Below are 12,734 nucleotides of genomic sequence, written 5' to 3' on the forward strand. Positions count from 1 at the left end.
CATATGGTCGGATATACAGACAGCAACAGGTGAATAGCGTAAGAGACAGTACAAAAGGCCGGACTCTTCCCTTTTTTGTTTGTGGAACTACCTACAGTATTTTGGACTTTACCTACGTTGGACTGAATGACTTTTGTTTTGAAATTGGTTTGTGTTTATTTGTGCTGTTTATCTGTTTTATTTTGGTATTTCCTGTTTAGTTCTGCATCACTGACTCTCCTCTCGTTTCAGGTGTCTTGACTTCCCCCTCCTTGTGTTCTCTCTCCTCCTCCCGGTGACCTGATCCTCCCGCATGTGTCACACCTGTGTCTAGTTGTCTACCCTGATCCCTGTGTATTTAGTCTGAGTCCTCCCTGCACGCTTTACCAGCCTTGACCTTGCGATCCTCAGGTTACCTTGTCTTGCCTTGTTTTTTGAATCTACCTTGATTCCTCGTTAAGAAACCTTGTTTTTTTGCCTTATAGAACTTTTGCAATGTTCTGTGTGATTTTTTGTTTGGAACTCTGGACTTGTTGCCCTACTGGCATTTAAATAAAGACTGTTTTTGTGTACTGATCTGCATCCTGCATCTGTGTCCACCCATCCACACAAGCCCTGACACACACAGCAGAGTGCAGCTATTTTTTTTTAGTTAGCTATAAGTTTCAATGACTTTTAATGGATTTTTATACACATATCACTCAAAACACAATAGCAGTAGAGCTGCTGTTACATCTACACAACTTTGTAATTAGATTTACCATTTTTTTATAAGCCCTGTGTATGACTTTATGATAATCGCCATCACACAATGCAGAATACACTTAGTAATTCATAATAATCAATGGTATAGTCTCAAGCACTGAAACATAGTTCCTTTTTTAAAGAAAGCATAATCCAGAAAACACTTAGTAGTCCATACCTGAATATAGCACAATAACATCTCATTTCCAATTTGCAGGACTTTGCAGAGAATAAAATGTAAATGCACACAGTTGGGCATCATCCCTGTCAGACTCTGTCAAACATAATCCCTCTGAGGTGAGACTATATACACTATTACTCTCACTTCAGGTGCTCTGGGTACATATTTGCATTTTCAGATGTCATGGTTAATTAAATTTCATTTCAAGGCACCAGGGTCCACTGTGACATCATATGCCCAGGATTGCAGCATGCAAAGATATAAACAAAAATGTTATATATTGACAGGCTCTGGCATTACTCCTCTTAATCAATTCCTCAGAATTCAATATTAGTGACATCTGCATACTTCACTGGGATCTTTTCAAATGGCAGCTTGTAAAATTGATTTTGGATCCAATGGACTGATTAGCTTGAGAAAAAGCTCTTCCTGCACCATGACATCTGAGGTGACAAGTGAGAAGGAAGAGGGGGAAGGAACTTTTTCAATCTCTTTGACCAACACAGAGTTTTTCCATTAACTTAAAATCAACTTTTTGACTGACACAGCATCAAGAAAGCCAGTCGTTTTCACAGTGCACCCCTGTGTGTTAACAGGGGCCTGACGAGCTACACAGATTGGAAGGTGTAAACACACTGGTACAGAAGAAAAGGAAAGAAGTCTTACCTGGAAACACAAGTGCAGCAAACACCCATGACAGGATGATGAAACATACGGAATTGTACATGCTTCCCAAGCAGTTCTGATTCTGGTATGCACGCTTTTGTATCTGCCCACTTTGCTTTTTTCCTTTCTCTCTTTGCCTGACTGTCAGCTTGAATAGCTTTTCATCCCCACTTGCTGATACTGAAGGTGCTTTAAATCCAGTGCATATAGTATTTGGTACCTCACACGGACACACGCACACAGAGGGAGAGAGTGAGATAGAGAAAGAAACAGAGAGAGGCTGGCTTCTCATAGAGCATTCGATCTCCCTCTCGTCCACGTACTACAGCACACAGAGGGACCAGCACTCTGCAAGATTGGGGGAAGTGAGGAGGGAAGGGCCTCTGCCAGCCTCTGCTTAGCCACCATTGGCTGACATGTCTGCCAATCAACTGTGAACAGTCTTTGCTCTGTTTTTTTTTCTTTCTCCCTTTCTCTGCCCTCTGACAGAACTAGAGCAGGATTAAAAGATGAGGAAGGACTGATATTTAATACAAACAGCAGCCTTCTAATAAATGCAAAAGGTGATTTGGGACTAGAGCAATTATCCCTTGATGATTTTTCATGATGTCTGACATTTCTTATAAGTGATTGTAAAGAACCCCCCCCCCATCAGACATCACTAATTTCTGCAGCCCCAAGTGTACTCTACTCTATTTCTGCCTAAATATGCAAATTAAAATTTGTTCAAGATGTGTACCTCTACACAGGATATTAACTATACAGGTTCCTATGTGTTGTTGCCACCACACAGGAACCATGAAAATGGCATAGAAGTTTGTTTGTGAAAGAACTGTGACTTTTAAAGGTAAAACATTTTGAAAACTCAGTAAGTCAGCCAAATTTTGAAAGTAAACACATGCCCCTTTCTCTCGGAGCTCACCTCGAAGCCACGCCTCCCAATCACATGGACGCGCATTACCTGAAGACAAGCTGTGGTCTGTGACTTCGGCCATCATGCATGTACCTCTCTGGTGCACGCAGAGCAGGAAGAGAGTGACAACCAGCCAATACTCTGCGCAGCGTCCACCCGGAGGAATGGGTGATGTTTTTAGCATGTTATAGCTTCCACAGATGATTAATATTCTTTGTTTAAATGCGAAACTGCCTAACTAATTGGTTGCTATCAGATTGTAAATAGAAGTTACACTAATTTAACAAAAAGTGCATCAGAATGAAATCTCCTACCCTACCATTAACCTAAAAACTTTTGCCTGTTATTTGTCTTATATTTCCCATTACTTTTGCATGTAATGGGATATACAGTGTTTTAAAAAACAACATTACAAAGGGCGGTAACACTTTATTTGAATGGGTGTGCATAAGGCTGACATAACGCTGCCATAATCATGACACGACACCTGTCATGAACATCAATGAATGCTTATGACAGTTGTCATAAGGTGTCAATCGGTAAATTATGTCACTTTTGATGCAAAGTTAACATTGTTTCAGATGTCTTTGTTATGACAACTTGACATTAACCAAGACAACATAACCTGTCATAAATATGACATAGCAGACCTCAAACTGTCAAACTGTAAGAAATATTGTTTTATATCTTTAACATGACATTAAGCTATCATATATGGTTGCTTTTGATATTGGCTGTCATGACACCATTATAATTGTGTCATGAATCTTGTCCTTTTCATTAAGATGTCATTAAGCGTAATTACAACGTCAAATCAGTTTATAACAGTGTCATGACTGTTTTCTGTGAATTCAAGTAAAGTGGAACAATTTTGCATTTTCATTAAGATGTCATTAAGTGTAATTACAAGGTCAAATCAGTTTATAACAGTGTCATGACTGTTTTCTGTGAATTCAAGTAAAGTGGAACAATTTTGCATTTTCATTAAGATGTCATTAAGTGTAATTACAAGGTCAAATCAGTTTATAACAGTGTCATGACTGTTTTCTGTGACTTCAAGTAAAGTGGAACAATTTTGCACTTTTCATTAAGATGTCATTAAGTGTAATTACAAGGTCAAATCAGTTTATAACAGTGTCATCATGACTGTTTTCTGTGAATTCAAGTAAAGTGGAATTTTGCATTTTCATTAAGATGTCATTAAGTGTAATTACAAGGTCAAATCAGTTTATAACAGTGTCATGACTGTTTTCTGTGAATTCAAGTAAAGTGGAACAATTTTGCATTTTCATTAAGATGTCATTAAGTGTAATTACAAGGTCAAATCAGTTTATAACAGTGTCATGACTGTTTTCTGTGAATTCAAGTAAAGTGGAACAATTTTGCACTTTTCATTAAGATGTCTAAGAAGTGCACTACACTATCAAATAACCGAAATGCCTCAACAAAAACAATACACAAGTCAAGAGATAGTTTTCCTTGCTGTATTTGAACACAAACATTTGAACAAAAGGAACTATTAAGTTATTTGTCCACAAGCAGAGGGTTCCAGAGCAGATAATTTTATTTAAAGCAACCTATATCTGAGAGTTCATGCAACACAAGCAAGAATTTAGTCAGAAGAGAAATTGTGAACAATATAGGTGCCCTAAGGAAAAGTTTGTGTCAACAGGACAGACAGGACAGATGCCAGCAGACAGTGCACAGAGTCAGATTTGATGTTCACTTGATTTGTTTTTTTACATCATGGAAAAGTCTGCCCAAGACACCATTGTAATGGCGTACACCTAACCAGTGGTGCCACTCTATCATCTTGAGATGAATCTTCAGTGACTCAGGAGTACGATTACCTCTATGGCGCCATACTTCCAGCTTGTAGTTTTGCCATGCATGCTCAATATGTTGAGTATGAGCACCAGTCTCCTGGTTAACAAAGTTTTTTTTATGGCATACAGAATACTGACCATATCCATACTTTGCAAGTTGCCCCTTGTAGGCACGCCACTCATCAGTGAGGATGGATGTTCTGGGTCTGATATGGCGTCTAATTTTGCCTATAAGGGTTTGCCTTGTGCGATCCCGGACAAGTCTCAGAATGGGTCTTCTAGAATTCCCATCAACCTCCAGCATCCCAAAGACCCACTGCCGCTCACGGTGCCAAGTGTTGCCGCATCAACCACGATGGTACTGAAAGTAAAAAAGAAATGACAAATATTTTAATAAGGTTTGGGCTATATCACATTTTTTAATTGTGTCCTTGCCACAGGCACTATAGCAAGGCAAGAGGGTGTGCTGCACAATCCACATGTAAAGCTTATTCAATCAACTGCCTGATTCCTCATGTCATTCAAATCATAGACACTAATGTCAATGTTAACCATCTTTAATGCACCACTGCCCCTTGCCATAATAATCTTGATCTAAACATAGAACAGATATACAGCTGACCTTTTGCTTGTGGGCAAATTTGCTCTCGTCGATAACAACAAAACGATGACGACCACCAATCCTCATTCCTCTTTTCCTCAGTCACTTGAGGGCAGCGATGCAAACCTTCAAATGTACACTCAACAAAAATATAAATGCAACACTTTTGTTTTTGCTCCCATGTTTCATGAGATGGACTTGAAGATCTAAACTTCATTCCAGATACACAATATTACCATTCCTCTCAAACATTGTTCACAAATCTGTCTAAATGTGTGATAGTGAGCACTTCTGCTTTGCTGAGATAATCCATCCCACCTCACAGGTGTGCCACATCAAGATGCTGATCTGACATCATGATTAGTGCACAGGTGTACCTCAAACTGCCCACAATAAAAGGCCACCCTGAAATGTGCAGTTTTGTCTCACAGCAAAATGCCACAGATGCCACAAGCATTGAGGGAGCGTGCAATTGGCATGCTGACAGCAGGAATGTCAACCAGATCTGTTGCTCGTGCATTGAATGTTCATTTCTCCACCATAAGCCGTCTCCAAAGGCGTTTCAGAGAATATGGCAGTACATCCAACCGGCCTCACAACCGCAGACCACGAGTAACCACACCAGCCCAGGACCTCCACATCCAGCAGGTTCACCTCCGAGATCGTCTGAGACCAGCCACTCAGACAGCTGCTGAAACAATTGGTTTGCATAACCAAACAATTTCTGCACAAACTGTCAGAAACCGTCTCAGGGAAGCTCAACTGCATGCTCGTCGTCCTCATCGGGGTCTTAACCTGACTCCAGATCGTCGCCGTAACAGACTTGAGTGGGCAAATGCTCACATTCGATGGCGTCTAGCACGTTGGAGAGGTGTTCTCTTCACGGATGAATCTCGGTTTACATTGTTCAGGGCAGATGGCAGACAGCGTGTGTGGCGTTGTGTGGGTGAGTGCTTTGCTGATGTCAATGTTGTGGATCGAGTGGCCCATGGTGGTGGTGGGGTCATGGTATGGGCAGGCATCTGTTATGGACGAAGAACACAGGTGCATTTTATTGATGGCATTTTGAATGCACAGAGATACCGTGATGAGATCCTGAGGCCCATTGTTGTGCCATACATCCATGAACATCACCTCATGTTTCAGCAAGATAATGCACGGCCCCATGTTGCAAGGATCTGTACACAATTCTTGGAAGCTGAAAATGTCCCAGTTCTTGCATGGCCAGCATACTCACCGGACATGTCACCCATTGAACATGTTTGGGATGTGCTTGACCGGCGTATACGACAGCGTGCACCAGTTCCCACTAATATCCAGCAACTTCGCACAGCCATTGAAGAGGAGTGGACCAACATTCCACAGGCCACAATAGACAATCTGATAAACTCTATGCGAAGAAGATGTGTTGCACTGCATGAGGCAAATGGTGGTCACACCAGATACTGACTGGTTCTGAGTCCCCAGACCGCCAATAAAGCAGAAACAAAATGCACATTTCAGGGTGGCCTTTTATTGTGGCCAGTTTAAGGTACACCTGTGCACTAATCATGATGTCAGATCAGCATCTTGATGTGGCACACCTGTGAGGTGGGATGGATTATCTCAGCAAAGCAGAAGTGCTCACTATCACACATTTAGACAGATTTGTGAACAATGTTTGAGAGGAATGGTAATATTGTGTATCTGGAATGAAGTTTAGATCTTCAAGTCCATCTCATGAAACATGGGAGCAAAAACAAAAGTGTTGCGTTTATATTTTTGTTGAGTGTAGAATTAAAACATCAAGTCTTAGTATGGAATTTGACAAATATGTATGCACACGTTTAGAAATAAGGTTTGTGCTTTGCAATGTACAGTATATGCATTGCATGTGTCACTGAGTGTGTGTATTGTGTAGCAATGTTATATCCAACAAACATATATTTAACTTAATTAATTATAGTACTTATAATTAGAGACCAGTATGTGATGTGACAACCTTTCTGAGTACTTTTGCCATTCTTGTTAATGTCCTGGAGCTTGCAGCTATCCCCTCAGTGATCATGTCAAGTTGCTTCAACCGCAAACCTTGTGCAAACCTGAAGAAAGGAAAAAATAATTAAGAAACCCAAATGGCATATTATCTTGTCATTGAATTGTGCTGACATGAAACTAAAATTAAACTGTACTATGTAACACAAGACTAGATATCTCTGCACAGTATATTGCACATATACATTTGCATATATACACTACCGTTCAAAAGTTTGGGGTCACCAGGCCAGTTCTACAGCTTCTCTGATCAGCATAACAGTTCTGCTGTGCTAACATAATTTCACAGGAGTTTTCTAATAATCAATTAGCCTTTTTAACACAATTAGCTAACACAATGAACCATTAGAACACAGGAGTGATGGTTGCTGGAAAATTTTTGTATATATTCCATTAAAACTAGAATAGTCATTTACCACATTAACAATGTCTAGACTGTATGTCTGATTACTTTAATGTTATCTATGTTTTTTTTTATAAAAATAAAGACATTTCCAACTGACCCCAAACTTTAGAACGGTAGTGTAAATTTGTACAAGTGTTGTCAAGCCTATCAAGTACATTCACTCATCCGCTGTATCCTCAATAAACTAGAATTTTCACTTTTTTGACATTGTCACCAAAAATCTATTTAATTTATGTAAGAGCTGTTGTATTGGACTGCATTAGATTGCACAAGTGTGCCTAATGTAGTGGCTGGTGAGTGTAGGTGTTATTTTATAATTAGTTATAGTTATTTTTTAGGACATAAATAGCTCCAGTGCTAAGAAATAGACACACTGAGTTACAAGTAAGGAATCCTACATCAAATATATCTATAAATCACACTGCTAAATATATTACTAACATTTTATTTCTTTAATATTTGACTATTGTACCTAGGGTTGGGCGATATTGGCAAAAAAATTAATCACGATTAATTGTGGCATTTAGCCGATAACGATTAATTTGACGATTAATTGATGACAGTTGCACTTACATGTTTTTGACTCTAAATTGGCACAGTGTTCTAGCATGATACCGACAAATCATCAGTCAAGTTAACTACTTCATTCACAACAGGCTAAGCTGGTGAGTAGGCACCAACCAGCCATGGAAATATGTATTGATAATATTGAGGCACAAACTGCTTCAAAATAATAATGAAGCAAACATTTAAAGTAACTTTGTCCTTCAAATGTTTTTATCTTAAGGTCACAAAGCATGTCAACATTAAAATTAAACAGACAAATAGACAAACAAAGTTCAGAAAAGTCACATCAGTGATTATTTCAAGTTAAAAAATGTGTCTGCGCAAATGAACCTGTGACTGGAATATGTCCCACACTAGTGCATGTTTTCACTCAGACTGTAGAACAGCAGCAGAAAAAACAAACAAACAAACAAACCGGACAATTTCACATTTAAATGTGTGTCTGTGCAAATCAACCTACGTTACGTTCTTCCAGCGCTTCGTTTGGTCGTAAGGAGCACAATGACTAAACGTATCGCGGATTCTCGGCTGAGTGGAATTCTTTCCAATATCTGCTGGAGGAGACTTCGCTGTTGTAATGTTTCCTATGTTGCTGTGGAGTCCGTAAATAAAGATCGGAGTTTATTCATTTGATACGAGCAAAAATTCAGTTACTATAGCAACAACCAACGCTACACGCGTCACCTAATGCATGTCGCGGCACTATATACAGCTGTAGTGTAGTGTTGTGTCCTCGTTGCGCTTTCTTCGTGCTCGGGTTTATGGTGACAGACGTTGAACTTATGTTAGAAACGTGCTGCTCCGCATTATTTAACTGAACACCACTGCCTTTTTATTGTTATTGTGGGCTCACATGTGCGCGGGTGATGGTGAGACTACGCCGCACACAAAAATGCGTCATCATGACGAGGCACTAATCGCCGTAATCGATAAGTGGCAAATATTAATCGATTACAGTTTTTCTGACGATTAATTGCACACGATACGATTTTGCACAAGCCTAATTGTACCTGTGCATGAACTCCAGCCATTTTATCAAAGTAATGTGAGACTTGTTGAATATTGAGCCATTGCGTACAGACCGTGGGGAACTTTTATGATGCTTACAGACCCTAAGAAAAAGAAGGCAAAATGCTGAGAAGTAGGCTACCCCATATAAAATATCAAACAGCATGTTATACATGTTATAACTAGAATATACTATAGAGGTTTCCAAAAGTTTTATAATGTTACAGTAAGATAATGCCCAAATGTTTTCTACTTCCTGCTATGTTGTCCACCTTGATGGCTAATAACTTCTCTTACCAAACTATAATAGCTAAATTAGCAAGTAAGAGTTAGCTTCTGATTACCACCACAGCCCATCCTTGACGTGACATGTCACCAGGTGCATGCAACGATTGCATTTAGCGCACTTCATCGTTCTCCTCAGGATACCATGTTTCTGCATCCATCTAACTGTTCTTCTTCTGTTCTTCTTTGTATCTGAAAGCCTAATTAGGGCCCGAGCACCAAATGGTGCAAGAGCCCTATTGAAACCCTTAGGATTATTATTTTTTTTTTTCCCCCCCTTAGATCGCATTTTTGGGGGCCTTAACATGCCCAAAAACTCACCAAACTTGGTAGAAAAATTAATTCGCCCGAAAAATTTTGAAATTTGCTGACGTTTGAAATGCACATAGGAACATGACTCTATAGCGCCCCCAACGCGTAGCCCCTCTGGCCAGTTTGACACAGGATAATGAAAATTGGCACACATATGTATCACCTCAAGACGCACAAAAAAGTCTCTTGGACCCCCCCTCCAAACCCAACAGGAAGTCCGCCATTTGAAAGTTTGTGGCCATTTTTGGCGATGTGTGACCCTGCTGCAAAACTTTTCACGCCTCGCATACTTCATCGGATTGAGCTGAAAGTCACCGTGTCCACTCAGGACACCATAGGGAATAGACGCATTCCAAAACTCTTACAAAAGTCTGACGGTGTGGCCGGGGCGTGGCCTCAAAGTTTGACCATTTCAGAGGAAACAGGAAGTCTCTATAACTTCTTCGTTTTCTGTCCGATCTGTACGAAATGTCACATGTATGATCAGAGTCTGACCCTAAACACATCTATACAACAATATTGAGGCTTTGACAGAGCGCCACCTACTGGCTACACAAAATGTTGTGTTTTCATAGGTTTTTCTGCCTGCCCCTGTGGCCTGTTTTGAGTAGGGTCATGAAAATTGGCACACATGTGTATCACCCAAAGATGCACAAAAAAGTCTCTTGGACCCCCCCTCCAAACCCAACAGGAAGTCCGCCATTTTGAAATTTCTGTTAATTTTTGGCGATTTGTGACCCTGCTACAAAACTTTTCACGCCTTGCATACTTCATCCAACTGAGCTAAAACTCACTGTGTCAACTCAGGACACCATAGGGAATAGACGCATTCCAAAACTCTTACAAAAGTATTACGTTGTGGTGGGGGCGTGGCCTCAAAGTTGACCATTCGCCATTACAAAGGAACTCCCTGTATTTCTTGCCCTAACGCGTAGCCCCGCTGGCCAGTTTGACACAGGATCATGAAAATTAGCACACATGTGAATCACCTCCACAAGCACAAAAAAGTCTCTTGGACCCCCCCTCCAAACCCAACAGGAAGTCCGCCATTTTGACTTTTGTGGCCATATTTTTCCTATTTGAGACCCTGCTACAAAACTTTTCACGCCTTGCATACTTCATCCAATTGAACTGAAATTCACTGTGTCCACTCAGGACACCATAGGGAATAGACGCATTCCAAAACTCTTTCAAAAGTATTACCGTGTGGCGGGGGAGTGGCCTCAAAGTTGACCATTCGCCATTACAAAGGAACTCGCTGTGTTTTATGCAGTACCACCCATATACTTTATGTAATGTGGCCAAAATCTTACACTACTGCTATGGACCCGAGTCTGAACAGTTATATATGCTAATAGGATGATACGGTCATAGCGCCACCTACTGCTACAGGAAAGATTGGTTGTAAACATGTGTTTGTTGTACATCTCTGCAAATGAGAGGAGAGGAGAGCATAGCACAGGAGAGTATGGGAGACAAGAGCATAGGAGAGAAGACAGCGATAGCCCCGCGGATCGCAAGGTGCGCGAGGGCCCGCAATGCTGCTTGCAGCTTTAATATTTTTTAGAAGTCCTTCCATTAGTGCCATTGCATTGACAACTGGTCCGGTCACATGTTGCGTGTGTCGCAGTGGAAGCAACATCAGGGAGTACGTCACTTCTTCCTCATTGCTGGAATGCACGCGTAAGCGATAGCGTCACCATCACCTGACCGTCCAGAGACAGTTATCGATCAACACAGACAGGAGTGCAACTGTGCAACGTAAAAAAGGAAACAACACCAAGGAAACAAAGTACCCTCAAAGTTTGCCATCTGAGGTAAGCTAAGCTAAAGGGAAACATGTAATTTGGATTTTATTTGGGGGAGACTGAATAACATTTATGTCAGTCTTTGCTGTTTTAGGTAAAGTCAAGGCAGCCGGTTATAACATGAGTAGTATTCCCTCCAATTTTCATCTTGCTAATTCTATACAACTGCAATATTGCATTTGCCAAAGTTACCTTAAATAATGTAATGTTAGCTGTCTTTACATGGTGCTTGTGTTCTTTGCTTCACACAACTGTTGCTAGATGGATACTCGTCTCAGCAAGGGGCACATGGGGTGATGAAGGCTGAGGAAGCTAAGGAAGTAGAGGAGGGGATGAACAAGGAACAGACAGAAGATGAGACAGAGGTCCCTATTCGAAGATATAAGAAAAAGAAGCCAGTCAAATATTCCCCGAAAAAACAGAGTGAGTCTTGTTATTCTTTTAATATATATTTTTTTACTACATTCACCTACAAGTCTTGAAATGAAGTTTTGGCTGTAACTTTTAAGTCTGTCACTTGTACTAGCTACGTCTGCAGCAGATTTCTAATCTGTGTTCACTTTACTTATTTATAGTCAATTGGTCATTTATGGTCATTTGGTCATTTGTCACATTATATGTCTTATTTTGTACATACACTAGGCTACATGTATAAAAGTATTTAGAGTATTGTGTTTTTCCACATTCACTGACTAAAGTAATAAATATTTAATAGAATGGTCGCTGCCCCTGTTGCAGTGTCTCCAACAGGGGCATTGGAGTTGGCCAAACTGAAAGAACAAAATAAGATGGATCGGCAGAAGATTGAACACCTTGAGGACCGCATTAAGTACCTGGAGGAGGCCAACAGGGATCTAAAAAATGACAAGGACTTCTTACTTTCCCAAATTAAGGGAGCCACCAACACACCTGCATCTACTGGGAAAGGTACAAATGCCCTACAATTAATATTATTTATGCAGTACTGTACTTGTACTTGCAGTACTTGTGGAGGAGAAATTTAAATAGGCTGGGTTTTCAGTACACTTTGTTTTCTTATACTTGTCCATCTCCCCCCACCCCCCTCCTCACAGGCTCTGGAAAGACTGCTCTGGAACCTGCTTCATCTTCAACCTCGACATCCCCCTGTCCTTCCTCAGACTCCAGCTTCTCATCATCCTCAGAAGAAGAGGAAAAGAAGAAAAAGAAAAAGAAGAAGACCAAGAAGTCCAAAAAACACCCTGATTCTCATAGCCGGTTCAGGCATTGATCATCTTTTTAATCAAATGCTTTTCAACTGTAAAGTTGACGATTACTTAACTGCCCTCATATTTGTTATAAAAGCAATTACTCAGCAATTACAGAGAGATGTACAGCTTTTTAATTCTCCGCAGGTTATTATGTGCTCTAATCTGGTTTTGTTAG

At 40.4% G+C, this 12,734-nt stretch overlaps 1 long non-coding RNA gene across 1 annotated transcript; it reads right to left on the minus strand.

The window, feature by feature from the left end:
* Positions 1–4,931: 4,931 nt before the first annotated feature.
* Positions 4,932–9,409, minus strand: LOC114446638 (uncharacterized). The gene is made up of 4 exons (XR_003671757.1): positions 9,270–9,409; positions 8,928–9,029; positions 6,892–6,991; positions 4,932–5,036 (listed from the first exon to the last, which is right to left on the minus strand). It is a non-coding gene; the product is annotated as an uncharacterized LOC114446638 (long non-coding RNA).
* Positions 9,410–12,734: the final 3,325 nt, after the last annotated feature.

This window comes from Parambassis ranga, chromosome 14 (genome assembly GCF_900634625.1).
Source record: "Parambassis ranga chromosome 14, fParRan2.1, whole genome shotgun sequence".
Taxonomy (NCBI): Eukaryota; Metazoa; Chordata; class Actinopteri; family Ambassidae; genus Parambassis; species Parambassis ranga.